Raw genomic sequence first — 22,402 nt, forward strand, 5'->3', positions numbered from 1 at the left:
CACTTTCTCGTCAGTTACCTAGAGCGTCTGCACTCCCTTGTATTATAGTCTTCTTTTTCATTTTCTTCTTTAAAATCTTTATGTATCTCATGTTGGTCTTGCGTCCTTCATCTTTTTTTGATTCTCTTTTTAAAAATCTTAATTTATCTGATGTTGCTCTTTCTTCCATCGTATAAACTTAGAATTAGTTTCTGCTTTTATGTCTGAAGCAGATTGAATTAGAAAAACACAGCAGATAATTGCAATAACAGACGTGGGAATTAGGGTAAAGGCAGGATTCCCTTTATTTGTCCGGTGTCCTTGGTGGCCTTTTTGAAATTACATTACAGTTTTCTGTTGCGAAAAAGTTGCAGAGGTGGACTTTGAACCGACACCTCCAAAAGACTGGGTCCTTTAATCCAGTTCTCTGGATAGCTCGACCACAGTACCCACTGTTAAAATGGACTGCTTGGTCGTCGCACAGACCATCACAACTTTCCTTTTTTCCAATCAAGGATTTGACATGAACAACCACCGGTAGGAGGTGCAACTGCCACCGTGAGAGCACAGGACTTGGTGGCTGGTTGGTTAGGGCAATGGACTACACTATTGAGTTGGAACCCCATCCGTGACACACAACATTGCTTCTTTTCTCCCTTGCATGGGCGACATGAAAGTAAAAAGCCTGAAATAAAGCAGAACATGTGATAGCTTGCTCAAAGAAACTCAAAAACAATGGCAGTGGTGGGATTTGAACCCACGCCTCCTTAGAGACTGGAGCCTAAATCCAGCGCCTTAGACCGCTCGGCCACACTACCCAGATCTGGAAAGATTTTCACACTTTCTCGTCAGTTACCTAGAGCGTCTGCACTCCCTTGTATTATAGTCTTCTTTTTCATTTTCTTCTTTAAAATCTTTATGTATCTCATGTTGCTCTTGCGTCCTTCATCTTTTTTTGATTCTCTTTTTAAAAATCTTAATTTATCTGATGTTGCTCTTTCTTCCATCGTATAAACTTAGAATTAGTTTCTGCTTTTATGTCTGAAGCAGATTGAATTAGAAAAACACAGCAGATAATTGCAATAACAGACGTGGGAATTAGGGTAAAGGCAGGATTCCCTTTATTTGTCCGGTGTCCTTGGTGGCCTTTTTGAAATTACATTACAGTTTTCTGTTGCGAAAAAGTTGCAGAGGTGGACTTTGAACCGACACCTCCAAAAGACTGGGTCCTTTAATCCAGTTCTCTGGATAGCTCGACCACAGTACCCACTGTTAAAATGGACTGCTTGGTCGTCGCACAGACCATCACAACTTTCCTTTTTTCCAATCAAGGATTTGACATGAACAACCACCGGTAGGAGGTGCAACTGCCACCGTGAGAGCACAGGACTTGGTGGCTGGTTGGTTAGGGCAATGGACTACACTATTGAGTTGGAACCCCATCCGTGACACACAACATTGCTTCTTTTCTCCCTTGCATGGGCGACATGAAAGTAAAAAGCCTGAAATAAAGCAGAACATGTGATAGCTTGCTCAAAGAAACTCAAAAACAATGGCAGTGGTGGGATTTGAACCCACGCCTCCTTAGAGACTGGAGCCTAAATCCAGCGCCTTAGACCGCTCGGCCACACTACCCAGATCTGGAAAGATTTTCACACTTTCTCGTCAGTTACCTAGAGCGTCTGCACTCCCTTGTATTATAGTCTTCTTTTTCATTTTCTTCTTTAAAATCTTTATGTATCTCATGTTGGTCTTGCGTCCTTCATCTTTTTTTGATTCTCTTTTTAAAAATCTTAATTTATCTGATGTTGCTCTTTCTTCCATCGTATAAACTTAGAATTAGTTTCTGCTTTTATGTCTGAAGCAGATTGAATTAGAAAAACACAGCAGATAATTGCAATAACAGACGTGGGAATTAGGGTAAAGGCAGGATTCCCTTTATTTGTCCGGTGTCCTTGGTGGCCTTTTTGAAATTACATTACAGTTTTCTGTTGCGAAAAAGTTGCAGAGGTGGACTTTGAACCGACACCTCCAAAAGACTGGGTCCTTTAATCCAGTTCTCTGGATAGCTCGACCACAGTACCCACTGTTAAAATGGACTGCTTGGTCGTCGCACAGACCATCACAACTTTCCTTTTTTCCAATCAAGGATTTGACATGAACAACCACCGGTAGGAGGTGCAACTGCCACCGTGAGAGCACAGGACTTGGTGGCTGGTTGGTTAGGGCAATGGACTACACTATTGAGTTGGAACCCCATCCGTGACACACAACATTGCTTCTTTTCTCCCTTGCATGGGCGACATGAAAGTAAAAAGCCTGAAATAAAGCAGAACATGTGATAGCTTGCTCAAAGAAACTCAAAAACAATGGCAGTGGTGGGATTTGAACCCACGCCTCCTTAGAGACTGGAGCCTAAATCCAGCGCCTTAGACCGCTCGGCCACACTACCCAGATCTGGAAAGATTTTCACACTTTCTCGTCAGTTACCTAGAGCGTCTGCACTCCCTTGTATTATAGTCTTCTTTTTCATTTTCTTCTTTAAAATCTTTATGTATCTCATGTTGCTCTTGCGTCCTTCATCTTTTTTTGATTCTCTTTTTAAAAATCTTAATTTATCTGATGTTGCTCTTTCTTCCATCGTATAAACTTAGAATTAGTTTCTGCTTTTATGTCTGAAGCAGATTGAATTAGAAAAACACAGCAGATAATTGCAATAACAGACGTGGGAATTAGGGTAAAGGCAGGATTCCCTTTATTTGTCCGGTGTCCTTGGTGGCCTTTTTGAAATTACATTACAGTTTTCTGTTGCGAAAAAGTTGCAGAGGTGGACTTTGAACCGACACCTCCAAAAGACTGGGTCCTTTAATCCAGTTCTCTGGATAGCTCGACCACAGTACCCACTGTTAAAATGGACTGCTTGGTCGTCGCACAGACCATCACAACTTTCCTTTTTTCCAATCAAGGATTTGACATGAACAACCACCGGTAGGAGGTGCAACTGCCACCGTGAGAGCACAGGACTTGGTGGCTGGTTGGTTAGGGCAATGGACTACACTATTGAGTTGGAACCCCATCCGTGACACACAACATTGCTTCTTTTCTCCCTTGCATGGGCGACATGAAAGTAAAAAGCCTGAAATAAAGCAGAACATGTGATAGCTTGCTCAAAGAAACTCAAAAACAATGGCAGTGGTGGGATTTGAACCCACGCCTCCTTAGAGACTGGAGCCTAAATCCAGCGCCTTAGACCGCTCGGCCACACTACCCAGATCTGGAAAGATTTTCACACTTTCTCGTCAGTTACCTAGAGCGTCTGCACTCCCTTGTATTATAGTCTTCTTTTTCATTTTCTTCTTTAAAATCTTTATGTATCTCATGTTGGTCTTGCGTCCTTCATCTTTTTTTGATTCTCTTTTTAAAAATCTTAATTTATCTGATGTTGCTCTTTCTTCCATCGTATAAACTTAGAATTAGTTTCTGCTTTTATGTCTGAAGCAGATTGAATTAGAAAAACACAGCAGATAATTGCAATAACAGACGTGGGAATTAGGGTAAAGGCAGGATTCCCTTTATTTGTCCGGTGTCCTTGGTGGCCTTTTTGAAATTACATTACAGTTTTCTGTTGCGAAAAAGTTGCAGAGGTGGACTTTGAACCGACACCTCCAAAAGACTGGGTCCTTTAATCCAGTTCTCTGGATAGCTCGACCACAGTACCCACTGTTAAAATGGACTGCTTGGTCGTCGCACAGACCATCACAACTTTCCTTTTTTCCAATCAAGGATTTGACATGAACAACCACCGGTAGGAGGTGCAACTGCCACCGTGAGAGCACAGGACTTGGTGGCTGGTTGGTTAGGGCAATGGACTACACTATTGAGTTGGAACCCCATCCGTGACACACAACATTGCTTCTTTTCTCCCTTGCATGGGCGACATGAAAGTAAAAAGCCTGAAATAAAGCAGAACATGTGATAGCTTGCTCAAAGAAACTCAAAAACAATGGCAGTGGTGGGATTTGAACCCACGCCTCCTTAGAGACTGGAGCCTAAATCCAGCGCCTTAGACCGCTCGGCCACACTACCCAGATCTGGAAAGATTTTCACACTTTCTCGTCAGTTACCTAGAGCGTCTGCACTCCCTTGTATTATAGTCTTCTTTTTCATTTTCTTCTTTAAAATCTTTATGTATCTCATGTTGGCTCTTGCGTCCTTCATCTTTTTTTGATTCTCTTTTTAAAAATCTTAATTTATCTGATGTTGCTCTTTCTTCCATCGTATAAACTTAGAATTAGTTTCTGCTTTTATGTCTGAAGCAGATTGAATTAGAAAAACACAGCAGATAATTGCAATAACAGACGTGGGAATTAGGGTAAAGGCAGGATTCCCTTTATTTGTCCGGTGTCCTTGGTGGCCTTTTTGAAATTACATTACAGTTTTCTGTTGCGAAAAAGTTGCAGAGGTGGACTTTGAACCGACACCTCCAAAAGACTGGGTCCTTTAATCCAGTTCTCTGGATAGCTCGACCACAGTACCCACTGTTAAAATGGACTGCTTGGTCGTCGCACAGACCATCACAACTTTCCTTTTTTCCAATCAAGGATTTGACATGAACAACCACCGGTAGGAGGTGCAACTGCCACCGTGAGAGCACAGGACTTGGTGGCTGGTTGGTTAGGGCAATGGACTACACTATTGAGTTGGAACCCCATCCGTGACACACAACATTGCTTCTTTTCTCCCTTGCATGGGCGACATGAAAGTAAAAAGCCTGAAATAAAGCAGAACATGTGATAGCTTGCTCAAAGAAACTCAAAAACAATGGCAGTGGTGGGATTTGAACCCACGCCTCCTTAGAGACTGGAGCCTAAATCCAGCGCCTTAGACCGCTCGGCCACACTACCCAGATCTGGAAAGATTTTCACACTTTCTCGTCAGTTACCTAGAGCGTCTGCACTCCCTTGTATTATAGTCTTCTTTTTCATTTTCTTCTTTAAAATCTTTATGTATCTCATGTTGCTCTTGCGTCCTTCATCTTTTTTTGATTCTCTTTTTAAAAATCTTAATTTATCTGATGTTGCTCTTTCTTCCATCGTATAAACTTAGAATTAGTTTCTGCTTTTATGTCTGAAGCAGATTGAATTAGAAAAACACAGCAGATAATTGCAATAACAGACGTGGGAATTAGGGTAAAGGCAGGATTCCCTTTATTTGTCCGGTGTCCTTGGTGGCCTTTTTGAAATTACATTACAGTTTTCTGTTGCGAAAAAGTTGCAGAGGTGGACTTTGAACCGACACCTCCAAAAGACTGGGTCCTTTAATCCAGTTCTCTGGATAGCTCGACCACAGTACCCACTGTTAAAATGGACTGCTTGGTCGTCGCACAGACCATCACAACTTTCCTTTTTTCCAATCAAGGATTTGACATGAACAACCACCGGTAGGAGGTGCAACTGCCACCGTGAGAGCACAGGACTTGGTGGCTGGTTGGTTAGGGCAATGGACTACACTATTGAGTTGGAACCCCATCCGTGACACACAACATTGCTTCTTTTCTCCCTTGCATGGGCGACATGAAAGTAAAAAGCCTGAAATAAAGCAGAACATGTGATAGCTTGCTCAAAGAAACTCAAAAACAATGGCAGTGGTGGGATTTGAACCCACGCCTCCTTAGAGACTGGAGCCTAAATCCAGCGCCTTAGACCGCTCGGCCACACTACCCAGATCTGGAAAGATTTTCACACTTTCTCGTCAGTTACCTAGAGCGTCTGCACTCCCTTGTATTATAGTCTTCTTTTTCATTTTCTTCTTTAAAATCTTTATGTATCTCATGTTGGTCTTGCGTCCTTCATCTTTTTTTGATTCTCTTTTTAAAAATCTTAATTTATCTGATGTTGCTCTTTCTTCCATCGTATAAACTTAGAATTAGTTTCTGCTTTTATGTCTGAAGCAGATTGAATTAGAAAAACACAGCAGATAATTGCAATAACAGACGTGGGAATTAGGGTAAAGGCAGGATTCCCTTTATTTGTCCGGTGTCCTTGGTGGCCTTTTTGAAATTACATTACAGTTTTCTGTTGCGAAAAAGTTGCAGAGGTGGACTTTGAACCGACACCTCCAAAAGACTGGGTCCTTTAATCCAGTTCTCTGGATAGCTCGACCACAGTACCCACTGTTAAAATGGACTGCTTGGTCGTCGCACAGACCATCACAACTTTCCTTTTTTCCAATCAAGGATTTGACATGAACAACCACCGGTAGGAGGTGCAACTGCCACCGTGAGAGCACAGGACTTGGTGGCTGGTTGGTTAGGGCAATGGACTACACTATTGAGTTGGAACCCCATCCGTGACACACAACATTGCTTCTTTTCTCCCTTGCATGGGCGACATGAAAGTAAAAAGCCTGAAATAAAGCAGAACATGTGATAGCTTGCTCAAAGAAACTCAAAAACAATGGCAGTGGTGGGATTTGAACCCACGCCTCCTTAGAGACTGGAGCCTAAATCCAGCGCCTTAGACCGCTCGGCCACACTACCCAGATCTGGAAAGATTTTCACACTTTCTCGTCAGTTACCTAGAGCGTCTGCACTCCCTTGTATTATAGTCTTCTTTTTCATTTTCTTCTTTAAAATCTTTATGTATCTCATGTTGCTCTTGCGTCCTTCATCTTTTTTTGATTCTCTTTTTAAAAATCTTAATTTATCTGATGTTGCTCTTTCTTCCATCGTATAAACTTAGAATTAGTTTCTGCTTTTATGTCTGAAGCAGATTGAATTAGAAAAACACAGCAGATAATTGCAATAACAGACGTGGGAATTAGGGTAAAGGCAGGATTCCCTTTATTTGTCCGGTGTCCTTGGTGGCCTTTTTGAAATTACATTACAGTTTTCTGTTGCGAAAAAGTTGCAGAGGTGGACTTTGAACCGACACCTCCAAAAGACTGGGTCCTTTAATCCAGTTCTCTGGATAGCTCGACCACAGTACCCACTGTTAAAATGGACTGCTTGGTCGTCGCACAGACCATCACAACTTTCCTTTTTTCCAATCAAGGATTTGACATGAACAACCACCGGTAGGAGGTGCAACTGCCACCGTGAGAGCACAGGACTTGGTGGCTGGTTGGTTAGGGCAATGGACTACACTATTGAGTTGGAACCCCATCCGTGACACACAACATTGCTTCTTTTCTCCCTTGCATGGGCGACATGAAAGTAAAAAGCCTGAAATAAAGCAGAACATGTGATAGCTTGCTCAAAGAAACTCAAAAACAATGGCAGTGGTGGGATTTGAACCCACGCCTCCTTAGAGACTGGAGCCTAAATCCAGCGCCTTAGACCGCTCGGCCACACTACCCAGATCTGGAAAGATTTTCACACTTTCTCGTCAGTTACCTAGAGCGTCTGCACTCCCTTGTATTATAGTCTTCTTTTTCATTTTCTTCTTTAAAATCTTTATGTATCTCATGTTGCTCTTGCGTCCTTCATCTTTTTTGATTCTCTTTTTAAAAATCTTAATTTATCTGATGTTGCTCTTTCTTCCATCGTATAAACTTAGAATTAGTTTCTGCTTTTATGTCTGAAGCAGATTGAATTAGAAAAACACAGCAGATAATTGCAATAACAGACGTGGGAATTAGGGTAAAGGCAGGATTCCCTTTATTTGTCCGGTGTCCTTGGTGGCCTTTTTGAAATTACATTACAGTTTTCTGTTGCGAAAAAGTTGCAGAGGTGGACTTTGAACCGACACCTCCAAAAGACTGGGTCCTTTAATCCAGTTCTCTGGATAGCTCGACCACAGTACCCACTGTTAAAATGGACTGCTTGGTCGTCGCACAGACCATCACAACTTTCCTTTTTTCCAATCAAGGATTTGACATGAACAACCACCGGTAGGAGGTGCAACTGCCACCGTGAGAGCACAGGACTTGGTGGCTGGTTGGTTAGGGCAATGGACTACACTATTGAGTTGGAACCCCATCCGTGACACACAACATTGCTTCTTTTCTCCCTTGCATGGGCGACATGAAAGTAAAAAGCCTGAAATAAAGCAGAACATGTGATAGCTTGCTCAAAGAAACTCAAAAACAATGGCAGTGGTGGGATTTGAACCCACGCCTCCTTAGAGACTGGAGCCTAAATCCAGCGCCTTAGACCGCTCGGCCACACTACCCAGATCTGGAAAGATTTTCACACTTTCTCGTCAGTTACCTAGAGCGTCTGCACTCCCTTGTATTATAGTCTTCTTTTTCATTTTCTTCTTTAAAATCTTTATGTATCTCATGTTGCTCTTGCGTCCTTCATCTTTTTTTGATTCTCTTTTTAAAAATCTTAATTTATCTGATGTTGCTCTTTCTTCCATCGTATAAACTTAGAATTAGTTTCTGCTTTTATGTCTGAAGCAGATTGAATTAGAAAAACACAGCAGATAATTGCAATAACAGACGTGGGAATTAGGGTAAAGGCAGGATTCCCTTTATTTGTCCGGTGTCCTTGGTGGCCTTTTTGAAATTACATTACAGTTTTCTGTTGCGAAAAAGTTGCAGAGGTGGACTTTGAACCGACACCTCCAAAAGACTGGGTCCTTTAATCCAGTTCTCTGGATAGCTCGACCACAGTACCCACTGTTAAAATGGACTGCTTGGTCGTCGCACAGACCATCACAACTTTCCTTTTTTCCAATCAAGGATTTGACATGAACAACCACCGGTAGGAGGTGCAACTGCCACCGTGAGAGCACAGGACTTGGTGGCTGGTTGGTTAGGGCAATGGACTACACTATTGAGTTGGAACCCCATCCGTGACACACAACATTGCTTCTTTTCTCCCTTGCATGGGCGACATGAAAGTAAAAAGCCTGAAATAAAGCAGAACATGTGATAGCTTGCTCAAAGAAACTCAAAAACAATGGCAGTGGTGGGATTTGAACCCACGCCTCCTTAGAGACTGGAGCCTAAATCCAGCGCCTTAGACCGCTCGGCCACACTACCCAGATCTGGAAAGATTTTCACACTTTCTCGTCAGTTACCTAGAGCGTCTGCACTCCCTTGTATTATAGTCTTCTTTTTCATTTTCTTCTTTAAAATCTTTATGTATCTCATGTTGCTCTTGCGTCCTTCATCTTTTTTTGATTCTCTTTTTAAAAATCTTAATTTATCTGATGTTGCTCTTTCTTCCATCGTATAAACTTAGAATTAGTTTCTGCTTTTATGTCTGAAGCAGATTGAATTAGAAAAACACAGCAGATAATTGCAATAACAGACGTGGGAATTAGGGTAAAGGCAGGATTCCCTTTATTTGTCCGGTGTCCTTGGTGGCCTTTTTGAAATTACATTACAGTTTTCTGTTGCGAAAAAGTTGCAGAGGTGGACTTTGAACCGACACCTCCAAAAGACTGGGTCCTTTAATCCAGTTCTCTGGATAGCTCGACCACAGTACCCACTGTTAAAATGGACTGCTTGGTCGTCGCACAGACCATCACAACTTTCCTTTTTTCCAATCAAGGATTTGACATGAACAACCACCGGTAGGAGGTGCAACTGCCACCGTGAGAGCACAGGACTTGGTGGCTGGTTGGTTAGGGCAATGGACTACACTATTGAGTTGGAACCCCATCCGTGACACACAACATTGCTTCTTTTCTCCCTTGCATGGGCGACATGAAAGTAAAAAGCCTGAAATAAAGCAGAACATGTGATAGCTTGCTCAAAGAAACTCAAAAACAATGGCAGTGGTGGGATTTGAACCCACGCCTCCTTAGAGACTGGAGCCTAAATCCAGCGCCTTAGACCGCTCGGCCACACTACCCAGATCTGGAAAGATTTTCACACTTTCTCGTCAGTTACCTAGAGCGTCTGCACTCCCTTGTATTATAGTCTTCTTTTTCATTTTCTTCTTTAAAATCTTTATGTATCTCATGTTGCTCTTGCGTCCTTCATCTTTTTTTGATTCTCTTTTTAAAAATCTTAATTTATCTGATGTTGCTCTTTCTTCCATCGTATAAACTTAGAATTAGTTTCTGCTTTTATGTCTGAAGCAGATTGAATTAGAAAAACACAGCAGATAATTGCAATAACAGACGTGGGAATTAGGGTAAAGGCAGGATTCCCTTTATTTGTCCGGTGTCCTTGGTGGCCTTTTTGAAATTACATTACAGTTTTCTGTTGCGAAAAAGTTGCAGAGGTGGACTTTGAACCGACACCTCCAAAAGACTGGGTCCTTTAATCCAGTTCTCTGGATAGCTCGACCACAGTACCCACTGTTAAAATGGACTGCTTGGTCGTCGCACAGACCATCACAACTTTCCTTTTTTCCAATCAAGGATTTGACATGAACAACCACCGGTAGGAGGTGCAACTGCCACCGTGAGAGCACAGGACTTGGTGGCTGGTTGGTTAGGGCAATGGACTACACTATTGAGTTGGAACCCCATCCGTGACACACAACATTGCTTCTTTTCTCCCTTGCATGGGCGACATGAAAGTAAAAAGCCTGAAATAAAGCAGAACATGTGATAGCTTGCTCAAAGAAACTCAAAAACAATGGCAGTGGTGGGATTTGAACCCACGCCTCCTTAGAGACTGGAGCCTAAATCCAGCGCCTTAGACCGCTCGGCCACACTACCCAGATCTGGAAAGATTTTCACACTTTCTCGTCAGTTACCTAGAGCGTCTGCACTCCCTTGTATTATAGTCTTCTTTTTCATTTTCTTCTTTAAAATCTTTATGTATCTCATGTTGCTCTTGCGTCCTTCATCTTTTTTTGATTCTCTTTTTAAAAATCTTAATTTATCTGATGTTGCTCTTTCTTCCATCGTATAAACTTAGAATTAGTTTCTGCTTTTATGTCTGAAGCAGATTGAATTAGAAAAACACAGCAGATAATTGCAATAACAGACGTGGGAATTAGGGTAAAGGCAGGATTCCCTTTATTTGTCCGGTGTCCTTGGTGGCCTTTTTGAAATTACATTACAGTTTTCTGTTGCGAAAAAGTTGCAGAGGTGGACTTTGAACCGACACCTCCAAAAGACTGGGTCCTTTAATCCAGTTCTCTGGATAGCTCGACCACAGTACCCACTGTTAAAATGGACTGCTTGGTCGTCGCACAGACCATCACAACTTTCCTTTTTTCCAATCAAGGATTTGACATGAACAACCACCGGTAGGAGGTGCAACTGCCACCGTGAGAGCACAGGACTTGGTGGCTGGTTGGTTAGGGCAATGGACTACACTATTGAGTTGGAACCCCATCCGTGACACACAACATTGCTTCTTTTCTCCCTTGCATGGGCGACATGAAAGTAAAAAGCCTGAAATAAAGCAGAACATGTGATAGCTTGCTCAAAGAAACTCAAAAACAATGGCAGTGGTGGGATTTGAACCCACGCCTCCTTAGAGACTGGAGCCTAAATCCAGCGCCTTAGACCGCTCGGCCACACTACCCAGATCTGGAAAGATTTTCACACTTTCTCGTCAGTTACCTAGAGCGTCTGCACTCCCTTGTATTATAGTCTTCTTTTTCATTTTCTTCTTTAAAATCTTTATGTATCTCATGTTGCTCTTGCGTCCTTCATCTTTTTTTGATTCTCTTTTTAAAAATCTTAATTTATCTGATGTTGCTCTTTCTTCCATCGTATAAACTTAGAATTAGTTTCTGCTTTTATGTCTGAAGCAGATTGAATTAGAAAAACACAGCAGATAATTGCAATAACAGACGTGGGAATTAGGGTAAAGGCAGGATTCCCTTTATTTGTCCGGTGTCCTTGGTGGCCTTTTTGAAATTACATTACAGTTTTCTGTTGCGAAAAAGTTGCAGAGGTGGACTTTGAACCGACACCTCCAAAAGACTGGGTCCTTTAATCCAGTTCTCTGGATAGCTCGACCACAGTACCCACTGTTAAAATGGACTGCTTGGTCGTCGCACAGACCATCACAACTTTCCTTTTTTCCAATCAAGGATTTGACATGAACAACCACCGGTAGGAGGTGCAACTGCCACCGTGAGAGCACAGGACTTGGTGGCTGGTTGGTTAGGGCAATGGACTACACTATTGAGTTGGAACCCCATCCGTGACACACAACATTGCTTCTTTTCTCCCTTGCATGGGCGACATGAAAGTAAAAAGCCTGAAATAAAGCAGAACATGTGATAGCTTGCTCAAAGAAACTCAAAAACAATGGCAGTGGTGGGATTTGAACCCACGCCTCCTTAGAGACTGGAGCCTAAATCCAGCGCCTTAGACCGCTCGGCCACACTACCCAGATCTGGAAAGATTTTCACACTTTCTCGTCAGTTACCTAGAGCGTCTGCACTCCCTTGTATTATAGTCTTCTTTTTCATTTTCTTCTTTAAAATCTTTATGTATCTCATGTTGCTCTTGCGTCCTTCATCTTTTTTTGATTCTCTTTTTAAAAATCTTAATTTATCTGATGTTGCTCTTTCTTCCATCGTATAAACTTAGAATTCGTTTCTGCTTTTATGTCTGAAGCAGATTGAATTAGAAAAACACAGCAGATAATTGCAATAACAGACGTGGGAATTAGGGTAAAGGCAGGATTCCCTTTATTTGTCCGGTGTCCTTGGTGGCCTTTTTGAAATTACATTACAGTTTTCTGTTGCGAAAAAGTTGCAGAGGTGGACTTTGAACCGACACCTCCAAAAGACTGGGTCCTTTAATCCAGTTCTCTGGATAGCTCGACCACAGTACCCACTGTTAAAATGGACTGCTTGGTCGTCGCACAGACCATCACAACTTTCCTTTTTTCCAATCAAGGATTTGACATGAACAACCACCGGTAGGAGGTGCAACTGCCACCGTGAGAGCACAGGACTTGGTGGCTGGTTGGTTAGGGCAATGGACTACACTATTGAGTTGGAACCCCATCCGTGACACACAACATTGCTTCTTTTCTCCCTTGCATGGGCGACATGAAAGTAAAAAGCCTGAAATAAAGCAGAACATGTGATAGCTTGCTCAAAGAAACTCAAAAACAATGGCAGTGGTGGGATTTGAACCCACGCCTCCTTAGAGACTGGAGCCTAAATCCAGCGCCTTAGACCGCTCGGCCACACTACCCAGATCTGGAAAGATTTTCACACTTTCTCGTCAGTTACCTAGAGCGTCTGCACTCCCTTGTATTATAGTCTTCTTTTTCATTTTCTTCTTTAAAATCTTTATGTATCTCATGTTGCTCTTGCGTCCTTCATCTTTTTTTGATTCTCTTTTTAAAAATCTTAATTTATCTGATGTTTCTCTTTCTTCCATCGTATAAACTTAGAATTAGTTTCTGCTTTTATGTCTGAAGCAGATTGAATTAGAAAAACACAGCAGATAATTGCAATAACAGACGTGGGAATTAGGGTAAAGGCAGGATTCCCTTTATTTGTCCGGTGTCCTTGGTGGCCTTTTTGAAATTACATTACAGTTTTCTGTTGCGAAAAAGTTGCAGAGGTGGACTTTGAACCGACACCTCCAAAAGACTGGGTCCTTTAATCCAGTTCTCTGGATAGCTCGACCACAGTACCCACTGTTAAAATGGACTGCTTGGTCGTCGCACAGACCATCACAACTTTCCTTTTTTCCAATCAAGGATTTGACATGAACAACCACCGGTAGGAGGTGCAACTGCCACCGTGAGAGCACAGGACTTGGTGGCTGGTTGGTTAGGGCAATGGACTACACTATTGAGTTGGAACCCCATCCGTGACACACAACATTGCTTCTTTTCTCCCTTGCATGGGCGACATGAAAGTAAAAAGCCTGAAATAAAGCAGAACATGTGATAGCTTGCTCAAAGAAACTCAAAAACAATGGCAGTGGTGGGATTTGAACCCACGCCTCCTTAGAGACTGGAGCCTAAATCCAGCGCCTTAGACCGCTCGGCCACACTACCCAGATCTGGAAAGATTTTCACACTTTCTCGTCAGTTACCTAGAGCGTCTGCACTCCCTTGTATTATAGTCCTCTTTTTCATTTTCTTCTTTAAAATCTTTATGTATCTCATGTTGCTCTTGCGTCCTTCATCTTTTTTTGATTCTCTTTTTAAAAATCTTAATTTATCTGATGTTTCTCTTTCTTCCATCATATAAACTTAGAATTAGTTTCTGCTTTTATGTCTGAAGCAGATTGAATTAGAAAAACACAGCAGATAATTGCAATAACAGACGTGGGAATTAGGGTAAAGGCAGGATTCCCTTTATTTGTCCGGTGTCCTTGGTGGCCTTTTTGAAATTACATTACAGTTTTCTGTTGCGAAAAAGTTGCAGAGGTGGACTTTGAACCGACACCTCCAAAAGACTGGGTCCTTTAATCCAGTTCTCTGGATAGCTCGACCACAGTACCCACTGTTAAAATGGACTGCTTGGTCGTCGCACAGACCATCACAACTTTCCTTTTTTCCAATCAAGGATTTGACATGAACAACCACCGGTAGGAGGTGCAACTGCCACCGTGAGAGCACAGGACTTGGTGGCTGGTTGGTTAGGGCAATGGACTACACTATTGAGTTGGAACCCCATCCGTGACACACAACATTGCTTCTTTTCTCCCTTGCATGGGCGACATGAAAGTAAAAAGCCTGAAATAAAGCAGAACATGTGATAGCTTGCTCAAAGAAACTCAAAAACAATGGCAGTGGTGGGATTTGAACCCACGCCTCCTTAGAGACTGGAGCCTAAATCCAGCGCCTTAGACCGCTCGGCCACACTACCCAGATCTGGAAAGATTTTCACACTTTCTCGTCAGTTACCTAGAGCGTCTGCACTCCCTTGTATTATAGTCTTCTTTTTCATTTTCTTCTTTAAAATCTTTATGTATCTCATGTTGCTCTTGCGTCCTTCATCTTTTTTTGATTCTCTTTTTAAAAATCTTAATTTATCTGATGTTGCTCTTTCTTCCATCATCTAAACTTAGAATTAGTTTCTGCTTTTATGTCTGAAGCAGATTGAATTAGAAAAACACAGCAGATAATTGCAATAACAGACGTGGGAATTAGGGTAAAGGCAGGATTCCCTTTATTTGTCCGGTGTCCTTGGTGGCCTTTTTGAAATTACATTACAGTTTTCTGTTGCGAAAAAGTTGCAGAGGTGGACTTTGAACCGACACCTCCAAAAGACTGGGTCCTTTAATCCAGTTCTCTGGATAGCTCGACCACAGTACCCACTGTTAAAATGGACTGCTTGGTCGTCGCACAGACCATCACAACTTTCCTTTTTTCCAATCAAGGATTTGACATGAACAACCACCGGTAGGAGGTGCAACTGCCACCGTGAGAGCACAGGACTTGGTGGCTGGTTGGTTAGGGCAATGGACTACAGTCACACTATTGAGTTGGAACCCCATCCGGGACACACAACATTGCTTCTTTTCTCCCTTGCATGGGCGACATGAAAGTAAAATCCCTGAAATAAAGCAGAACATGTGATAGCTTGCTCAAAGAAACTCAATAAAGATGGCAGTGGTGGGATTTGAACCCACACCTCCTTAGAGACTGGAGCCTAAATCCAGCGCCTTAGACCGCTCGGCCACACTACCCAGATCTGGAAAGATTTTCACACTTTCTCGTCAGTTACCTAGAGCGTCTGCACTCCCTTGTATTATAGTCTTCTTTTTCATTTTCTTCTTTAAAATCTTTATGTATCTCATGTTGCTCTTGCGTCCTTCATCTTTTTTTGATTCTCTTTTTAAAAATCTTAATTTATCTGATGTTGCTCTTTCTTCCATCGTATAAACTTAGAATTAGTTTCTGCTTTTATGTCTGAAGCAGATTGAATTAGAAAAACACAGCAGATAATTGCAATAACAGACGTGGGAATTAGGGTAAAGGCAGGATTCCCTTTATTTGTCCGGTGTCCTTGGTGGCCTTTTTGAAATTACATTACAGTTTTCTGTTGCGAAAAAGTTGCAGAGGTGGACTTTGAACCGACACCTCCAAAAGACTGGGTCCTTTAATCCAGTTCTCTGGATAGCTCGACCACAGTACCCACTGTTAAAATGGACTGCTTGGTCGTCGCACAGACCATCACAACTTTCCTTTTTTCCAATCAAGGATTTGACATGAACAACCACCGGTAGGAGGTGCAACTGCCACCGTGAGAGCACAGGACTTGGTGGCTGGTTGGTTAGGGCAATGGACTACACTATTGAGTTGGAACCCCATCCGTGACACACAACATTGCTTCTTTTCTCCCTTGCATGGGCGACATGAAAGTAAAAAGCCTGAAATAAAGCAGAACATGTGATAGCTTGCTCAAAGAAACTCAAAACAATGGCAGTGGTGGGATTTGAACCCACGCCTCCTTAGAGACTGGAGCCTAAATCCAGCGCCTTAGACCGCTCGGCCACACTACCCAGATCTGGAAAGATTTTCACACTTTCTCGTCAGTTACCTAGAGCGTCTGCACTCCCTTGTATTATAGTCTTCTTTTTCATTTTCTTCTTTAAAATCTTTATGTATCTCATGTTGCTCTTGCGTCCTTCATCTTTTTTTGATTCTCTTTTTAAAAATCTTAATTTATCTGATGTTGCTCTTTCTTCCATCGTATAAACTTAGAATTAGTTTCTGCTTTTATGTCTGAAGCAGATTGAATTAGAAAAACACAGCAGATAATTGCAATAACAGACGTGGGAATTAGGGTAAAGGCAGGATTCCCTTTATTTGTCCGGTGTCCTTGGTGGCCTTTTTGAAATTACATTACAGTTTTCTGTTGCGAAAAAGTTGCAGAGGTGGACTTTGAACCGACACCTCCAAAAGACTGGGTCCTTTAATCCAGTTCTCTGGATAGCTCGACCACAGTACCCACTGTTAAAATGGACTGCTTGGTCGTCGCACAGACCATCACAACTTTCCTTTTTTCCAATCAAGGATTTGACATGAACAACCACCGGTAGGAGGTGCAACTGCCACCGTGAGAGCACAGGACTTGGTGGCTGGTTGGTTAGGGCAATGGACTACACTATTGAGTTGGAACCCCATCCGTGACACACAACATTGCTTCTTTTCTCCCTTGCATGGGCGACATGAAAGTAAAAAGCCTGAAATAAAGCAGAACATGTGATAGCTTGCTCAAAGAAACTCAAAAACAATGGCAGTGGTGGGATTTGAACCCACGCCTCCTTAGAGACTGGAGCCTAAATCCAGAGCCTTAGACCGCTCGGCCACACTACCCAGATCTGGAAAGATTTTCACACTTTCTCGTCAGTTACCTAGAGCGTCTGCACTCCCTTGTATTATAGTCTTCTTTTCATTTTCTTCTTTAAAATCTTTATGTATCTCATGTTGCTCTTGCGTCCTTCATCTTTTTTTGATTCTCTTTTTAAAAATCTTAATTTATCTGATGTTGCTCTTTCTTCCATCGTATAAACTTAGAATTCGTTTCTGCTTTTATGTCTGAAGCAGATTGAATTAGAAAAACACAGCAGATAATTGCAATAACAGACGTGGGAATTAGGGTAAAGGCAGGATTCCCTTTATTTGTCCGGTGTCCTTGGTGGCCTTTTTGAAATTACATTACAGTTTTCTGTTGCGAAAAAGTTGCAGAGGTGGACTTTGAACCGACACCTCCAAAAGACTGGGTCCTTTAATCCAGTTCTCTGGATAGCTCGACCACAGTACCCACTGTTAAAATGGACTGCTTGGTCGTCGCACAGACCATCACAACTTTCCTTTTTTCCAATCAAGGATTTGACATGAACAACCACCGGTAGGAGGTGCAACTGCCACCGTGAGAGCACAGGACTGGTGGCTGGTTGGTTAGGGCCAATGGACTACACTATTGAGTTGGAACCCCATCAGGACACACAACATTGCTTCTTTTCTCCTTGCATGGGGCGACATGAAAGTAAAAAGCCTGAAATAAAGCAGAAACATGTCATAGCTGCTCAAAGAACTCAAAAACAATGGCAGTTGGGGGATTGAACCCACGCCTCCTTAGAGACTGGAGCCTAAATCCAGAGCCGTAGACCGCTCGGCCACACTACCAGATCTGGAAAGATTTTCACACTTTCTCGTCAGTTACCTAGAGCGTCTGCACTCCCTAGTATTATAGTCTTCTTGTCATTTTTCTTCTTAAATCTTTATGTATCCTCATGTTGCTCTTGCGTCCTTCATCTTTTTTGATTCTCTTTTTAAAAATCTTAATTATCTGATGTTGCTCTTTCTTCCATCATATAAACTTAGAATTAGTTTCTGCTTTTATGTCTGAAGCAGATTGAATTAGAAAAACACAGCAGATAATTGCAATAACAGACGTGGGAATTAGGGTAAAGGGGGATTCCCTTTATTTGTCCGGTGTCCTTGGTGGCCTTTTTGAAATTACATTACAGTTTTCTGTTGCGAAAAAGTTGCAGAGGTGGACTTTGAACCGACACCTCCAAAGACTGGGTCCTTTAATCCAGTTCTCTGGATAGCTCGACCACAGTACCCATGTTTAAATGGACTGCTTGGTCGTCGCACAGACCATCACAACTTTCCTTTTTTCCAATCAAGGATTTGACATGAACAACCACCGGTAGGAGGTGCAACTGCCACGCGTGAGAGCACAGGACTTGGTGGCTGGTTGGTTAGGGCATGGACTACACTATTGAGTTGGAACCCCATCCGGACACACAACATTGCTTCTTTTCTCTCCTTGCATGGGCGACATGAAATAAAAGCCTGAAATAAAGCAGAACATGTGATAGCTTGCTCAAAGAAACTCAAAAAAGATGGCAGTGGTGGGATTTGAACCCACGCCTCCTTAGAGACTGGAGCCTAAATCCAGCGCCTTAGACCGCTCGGCCACACTACCCAGATCTGGAAAGATTTTCACTTTCTCGTCAGTTACCTAGAGCGTCTGCACTCCCTTGTATATAGTCTTCTTTTTCATTTTCTTTTTAAATCTTTATGTATCTCATGTTGCTCTTGCGTCCTTCATCTTTTTGATTCTCTTTTTAAAAATCTTAATTTATCTGATGTTGCTCTTTCTTCCATCGTATAAACTTAGAATTAGTTTCTGCTTTTATGTCTGAAGCAGATTGAATTAGAAAAACACAGCAGATAATTGCAATAACAGACGTGGGAATTAGGGTAAAGGCAGGATTCCCTTTATTTGTCCGGTGTCCTTGGTGGCCTTTTTGAAATTACATTACAGTTTTCTGTTGCGAAAAAGTTGCAGAGGTGGACTTTGAACCGACACCTCCAAAAGACTGGGTCCTTTAATCCAGTTCTCTGGATAGCTCGACCACAGTACCCACTGTTAAAATGGACTGCTTGGTCGTCGCACAGACCATCACAACTTTCCTTTTTTCCATCAAGGATTTGACATGAACAACCACCGGTAGGAGGTGCAACTGCCACCGTGAGAGCACAGGACTTGGTGGCTGGTTGGTTAGGGCAATGGACTACACTATTGAGTTGGAACCCCATCCGGGACACACAACATTGCTTCTTTCTCCCTTGCATGGGCGACATGAAAGTAAAAAGCCCTGAAATAAAGCAGAACATGTGATAGCTTGCTCAAAAAACAATGGCAGTGGTGGGATTTAAACCACGCCTCCTTAGAGACTGGAGCCTAAATCCAGCGCCTTAGACCGCTCGGCCACACTACCCAGATCTGGAAAGATTTTCACACTTTCTCGTCAGTTACCTAGAGCGTCTGCACTCCTTGTATTTTAGTCTTCTTTTTCATTTTCTTCTTTAAAATCTTTATGTATCTCATGTTGCTCTTGCGTCCTTTCATTTTTTTGATTCTCTTTTTAAAAATCTTAATTTATCTGATGTTGCTCTTTCTTCCATCGTATAAACTTAGAATTAGTTTCTGCTTTTATGTCTGAAGCAGATTGAATTAGAAAAAACCGCAGATAATTGCAATAACAGACGTGGGATTAGGGTAAAGGCAGGATTCCCTTTATTTGTCCGGTGTCCTTGGTGGCCTTTTTGAAATTACATTACAGTTTTCTGTTGAGAAAAAGTTGCAGAGGTGGACTTTGAACCGACACCTCAAAAGACTGGGTCCTTTAATCCAGTTCTCTGGATAGCTCGACCACAGTACCCACTGTTAAAATGGACTGCTTGGTCGTCGCACAGACCATCACAACTTTCCTTTTTCCAATCAAGGATTTGACATGAACAACCACCGGTAGGAGGTGCAACTGCCACCGGGGAGCACAGGACTTGGTGGGGCTGGTTGGTTAGGCAATGGACTACACTATTGAGTTGGAAAACCATCCGGGACACACAACATTGCTTCTTTCTCCCTTGCATGGGCGACATGAACGTAAAAACCCTGAAATAAAGCAGACATGTGATAGCTTGCTCAAACAAACTCAAAAAAGATGGCAGTGGTGGGATTTGAACCCACGCCTCCTTAGAGACTGGAGCCTAATCCAGCGCCTTAGACCGCTCGGCCACACTACCCAGATCTGGAAAATATTCACACTTTCTCGTCAGTTACCTAGAGCGTCTGCACTCCCTTGTATTATAGTCTTCTTTTCATTTATTCTTTAATTATGCTATGTCCTTCATCTTTTTTTGATTCTCTTTTTAAAAATCTTAATTTATCTGATGTTGCTCTTCTTCCATCATATAAACTTAGAATTAGTTTCTGCTTTTATGTCTGAAGCAGATTGAATTAGAAAAACACAGCAGATAATTGCAATAACAGACGTGGGAATTAGGGTAAAGGCTGGATTCCCTTTATTTGTCCGGTGTCCTTGGTGGCCTTTTTGAAATTACATTACAGTTTTCTGTTGCGAAAAAGTTGCAGCGGTGGACTTTGAACCGACACCTCCAAAAGACTGGGTCCTTTAAATCCAGTTCTCTGGATAGCTCGACCACAGTACCCATGTTAAAATGGACTGCTTGGTCGTCGCACAGACCATCACAACTTCCTTTTTTCAATCAAGGATTTGACATGAACAACCACCGGTAGGAGGTGCAACTGCCACCGTGAGAGCACAGGACTTGGTGGCTGGTTGGTTAGGCAATGGACTACACTATTGAGTTGGAACCCCATCCGTGACACACAACATTGCTTCTTTTCTCCCTTGCATGGGCGACATGAAAGTAAAAAAGACTGAAATAAAGCAGAAATGTGATAGCTTGCTCAAGAAACTCAATAAAGATGGCAGTGGTGGGATTTGAACCCACGCCCTTAGAGACTGGAGCCTAAATCCCGCCTTAGACGCTCGGCCACACTACCCAGCTCTGCGAAAGATATTCACACTTTCTCGTCAGTTACCTAGAGCGTCTGCACTCCCTTGTATTAAGTCTTCTTTTTCATTTTCTTCTTTAAAATCTTTATGTATCTCATGTGCTCTTGCGTCCTCATCTTTTTTTGATTCTCTTTTTAAAATCTTAATTTATCTGATGTTGCTCTTTCTTCCATCGTATAAACTTAGAATTAGTTTCTGCTTTATGTCTGAAGCAGATTGAATTAGAAAAACACGGCAGATAATTGCAATAACAGACGTGGGATTGGGTAAAGGCTGGATTCCCTTTATTTGTCCGGTGTCTTGGTGGCCTTTTTGAAATTACATTACAGTTTTCTGTTGAGAAAAAGTTGCAGAGGTGGACTTTGAACCGACACCTCCAAAAGACTGGGTCCTTAAATCCAGTTCTCTGGATAGCTCGGCCACAGTACCCACTTGTTAAAATGGACTGCTGGTCGTCGCACAGACATCACAACTTTCCTTTTTTCCAATCAAGGATTGACATGAACAACCACCGGTAGGAGGTGCAACTGCCACGTGGGGGCACAGGACTGGTGGCTGGTGGTTGGTAGGGCAAGGAGGACTACACATTGAGTTGGAACCCCATCGGTGACACACACATTGCTTCTTTTCTCCCTTGCATGGGCGACATGAAAGAAAAAGCCTGAAATAAAGCAGAACATGTGATCGCTTGCGCAAAAGAAACTCAAAAAAGATGGCAGTGGTGGGATTTGAACCACGCCTCCTTAGAGACTGGAGCCTTAATCCAGCGCCTTAGACCGCTCGGCCACACTACCCAGATCTGGAAGATTTTCACACTTTCTCGTCAGTTACCTAGAGCGTCTGCACTCCCTTTATTTAGTCTTCTTTTTCATTTTCTTCTTTAAAATCTTTATGTATCTCATGTTGCTCTTGCGTCCTTCATCTTTTTGATTCTCTTTTTAAAACTCTAATTATCTGATGTTGCTTTTCTTCCATCGTATAAACTTAGAATTAGTTCTGCTTTATGTCTGAAGCAGATTGAATTAGAAAAAACACAGCAGATAATTGCAATAACAGACGTGGGAATTAGGGTTAAGGCAGGATTCCCTTATTTGTCCGGTGTCCTTGGTGGCTTTTTGAAATTACCATTACAGTTTTCTGTTGAGAAAAAAGTTGCAGCGGTGGACTTTGAACGACACTCCAAAAGACTGGGTCCTTAAATCCAGTTCTCTGGACAGCTCGGCCACAGTACCCAT

At 42.3% G+C, this 22,402-nt stretch overlaps 23 non-coding genes across 23 annotated transcripts; all 23 read right to left on the minus strand.

The window, feature by feature from the left end:
* Window positions 1-715: 715 nt before the first annotated feature.
* trnal-uag (transfer RNA leucine (anticodon UAG)) lies at window positions 716-797 on the minus strand. The gene has a single exon. It is a non-coding gene; the product is annotated as a tRNA-Leu (tRNA).
* Window positions 798-1,532: 735 nt separating this feature from the next.
* On the minus strand, window positions 1,533-1,614 carry trnal-uag (transfer RNA leucine (anticodon UAG)). Its single transcript has one exon. It is a non-coding gene; the product is annotated as a tRNA-Leu (tRNA).
* Window positions 1,615-2,349: 735 nt separating this feature from the next.
* Window positions 2,350-2,431, minus strand: trnal-uag (transfer RNA leucine (anticodon UAG)). The gene has a single exon. It is a non-coding gene; the product is annotated as a tRNA-Leu (tRNA).
* A 735-nt stretch (window positions 2,432-3,166) lies between these two features.
* On the minus strand, window positions 3,167-3,248 carry trnal-uag (transfer RNA leucine (anticodon UAG)). Its single transcript has one exon. It is a non-coding gene; the product is annotated as a tRNA-Leu (tRNA).
* A 735-nt stretch (window positions 3,249-3,983) lies between these two features.
* Window positions 3,984-4,065, minus strand: trnal-uag (transfer RNA leucine (anticodon UAG)). Its single transcript has one exon. It is a non-coding gene; the product is annotated as a tRNA-Leu (tRNA).
* Window positions 4,066-4,801: 736 nt separating this feature from the next.
* trnal-uag (transfer RNA leucine (anticodon UAG)) lies at window positions 4,802-4,883 on the minus strand. Its single transcript has one exon. It is a non-coding gene; the product is annotated as a tRNA-Leu (tRNA).
* A 735-nt stretch (window positions 4,884-5,618) lies between these two features.
* Window positions 5,619-5,700, minus strand: trnal-uag (transfer RNA leucine (anticodon UAG)). The gene has a single exon. It is a non-coding gene; the product is annotated as a tRNA-Leu (tRNA).
* A 735-nt stretch (window positions 5,701-6,435) lies between these two features.
* trnal-uag (transfer RNA leucine (anticodon UAG)) lies at window positions 6,436-6,517 on the minus strand. Its single transcript has one exon. It is a non-coding gene; the product is annotated as a tRNA-Leu (tRNA).
* Window positions 6,518-7,252: 735 nt separating this feature from the next.
* On the minus strand, window positions 7,253-7,334 carry trnal-uag (transfer RNA leucine (anticodon UAG)). Its single transcript has one exon. It is a non-coding gene; the product is annotated as a tRNA-Leu (tRNA).
* Window positions 7,335-8,068: 734 nt separating this feature from the next.
* trnal-uag (transfer RNA leucine (anticodon UAG)) lies at window positions 8,069-8,150 on the minus strand. The gene has a single exon. It is a non-coding gene; the product is annotated as a tRNA-Leu (tRNA).
* Window positions 8,151-8,885: 735 nt separating this feature from the next.
* On the minus strand, window positions 8,886-8,967 carry trnal-uag (transfer RNA leucine (anticodon UAG)). Its single transcript has one exon. It is a non-coding gene; the product is annotated as a tRNA-Leu (tRNA).
* Window positions 8,968-9,702: 735 nt separating this feature from the next.
* On the minus strand, window positions 9,703-9,784 carry trnal-uag (transfer RNA leucine (anticodon UAG)). The gene has a single exon. It is a non-coding gene; the product is annotated as a tRNA-Leu (tRNA).
* Window positions 9,785-10,519: 735 nt separating this feature from the next.
* trnal-uag (transfer RNA leucine (anticodon UAG)) lies at window positions 10,520-10,601 on the minus strand. Its single transcript has one exon. It is a non-coding gene; the product is annotated as a tRNA-Leu (tRNA).
* Window positions 10,602-11,336: 735 nt separating this feature from the next.
* On the minus strand, window positions 11,337-11,418 carry trnal-uag (transfer RNA leucine (anticodon UAG)). Its single transcript has one exon. It is a non-coding gene; the product is annotated as a tRNA-Leu (tRNA).
* A 735-nt stretch (window positions 11,419-12,153) lies between these two features.
* trnal-uag (transfer RNA leucine (anticodon UAG)) lies at window positions 12,154-12,235 on the minus strand. Its single transcript has one exon. It is a non-coding gene; the product is annotated as a tRNA-Leu (tRNA).
* Window positions 12,236-12,970: 735 nt separating this feature from the next.
* Window positions 12,971-13,052, minus strand: trnal-uag (transfer RNA leucine (anticodon UAG)). Its single transcript has one exon. It is a non-coding gene; the product is annotated as a tRNA-Leu (tRNA).
* Window positions 13,053-13,787: 735 nt separating this feature from the next.
* On the minus strand, window positions 13,788-13,869 carry trnal-uag (transfer RNA leucine (anticodon UAG)). The gene has a single exon. It is a non-coding gene; the product is annotated as a tRNA-Leu (tRNA).
* A 735-nt stretch (window positions 13,870-14,604) lies between these two features.
* Window positions 14,605-14,686, minus strand: trnal-uag (transfer RNA leucine (anticodon UAG)). The gene has a single exon. It is a non-coding gene; the product is annotated as a tRNA-Leu (tRNA).
* Window positions 14,687-15,427: 741 nt separating this feature from the next.
* Window positions 15,428-15,509, minus strand: trnal-uag (transfer RNA leucine (anticodon UAG)). Its single transcript has one exon. It is a non-coding gene; the product is annotated as a tRNA-Leu (tRNA).
* Window positions 15,510-16,243: 734 nt separating this feature from the next.
* On the minus strand, window positions 16,244-16,325 carry trnal-uag (transfer RNA leucine (anticodon UAG)). Its single transcript has one exon. It is a non-coding gene; the product is annotated as a tRNA-Leu (tRNA).
* A 735-nt stretch (window positions 16,326-17,060) lies between these two features.
* trnal-uag (transfer RNA leucine (anticodon UAG)) lies at window positions 17,061-17,142 on the minus strand. Its single transcript has one exon. It is a non-coding gene; the product is annotated as a tRNA-Leu (tRNA).
* A 1,539-nt stretch (window positions 17,143-18,681) lies between these two features.
* trnal-uag (transfer RNA leucine (anticodon UAG)) lies at window positions 18,682-18,763 on the minus strand. The gene has a single exon. It is a non-coding gene; the product is annotated as a tRNA-Leu (tRNA).
* A 3,117-nt stretch (window positions 18,764-21,880) lies between these two features.
* On the minus strand, window positions 21,881-21,961 carry trnal-aag (transfer RNA leucine (anticodon AAG)). The gene has a single exon. It is a non-coding gene; the product is annotated as a tRNA-Leu (tRNA).
* Window positions 21,962-22,402: the final 441 nt, after the last annotated feature.

This window comes from Oncorhynchus kisutch, unplaced genomic scaffold (genome assembly GCF_002021735.2).
Source record: "Oncorhynchus kisutch isolate 150728-3 unplaced genomic scaffold, Okis_V2 scaffold2024, whole genome shotgun sequence".
NCBI lineage: Eukaryota > Metazoa > Chordata > Actinopteri > Salmoniformes > Salmonidae > Oncorhynchus > Oncorhynchus kisutch.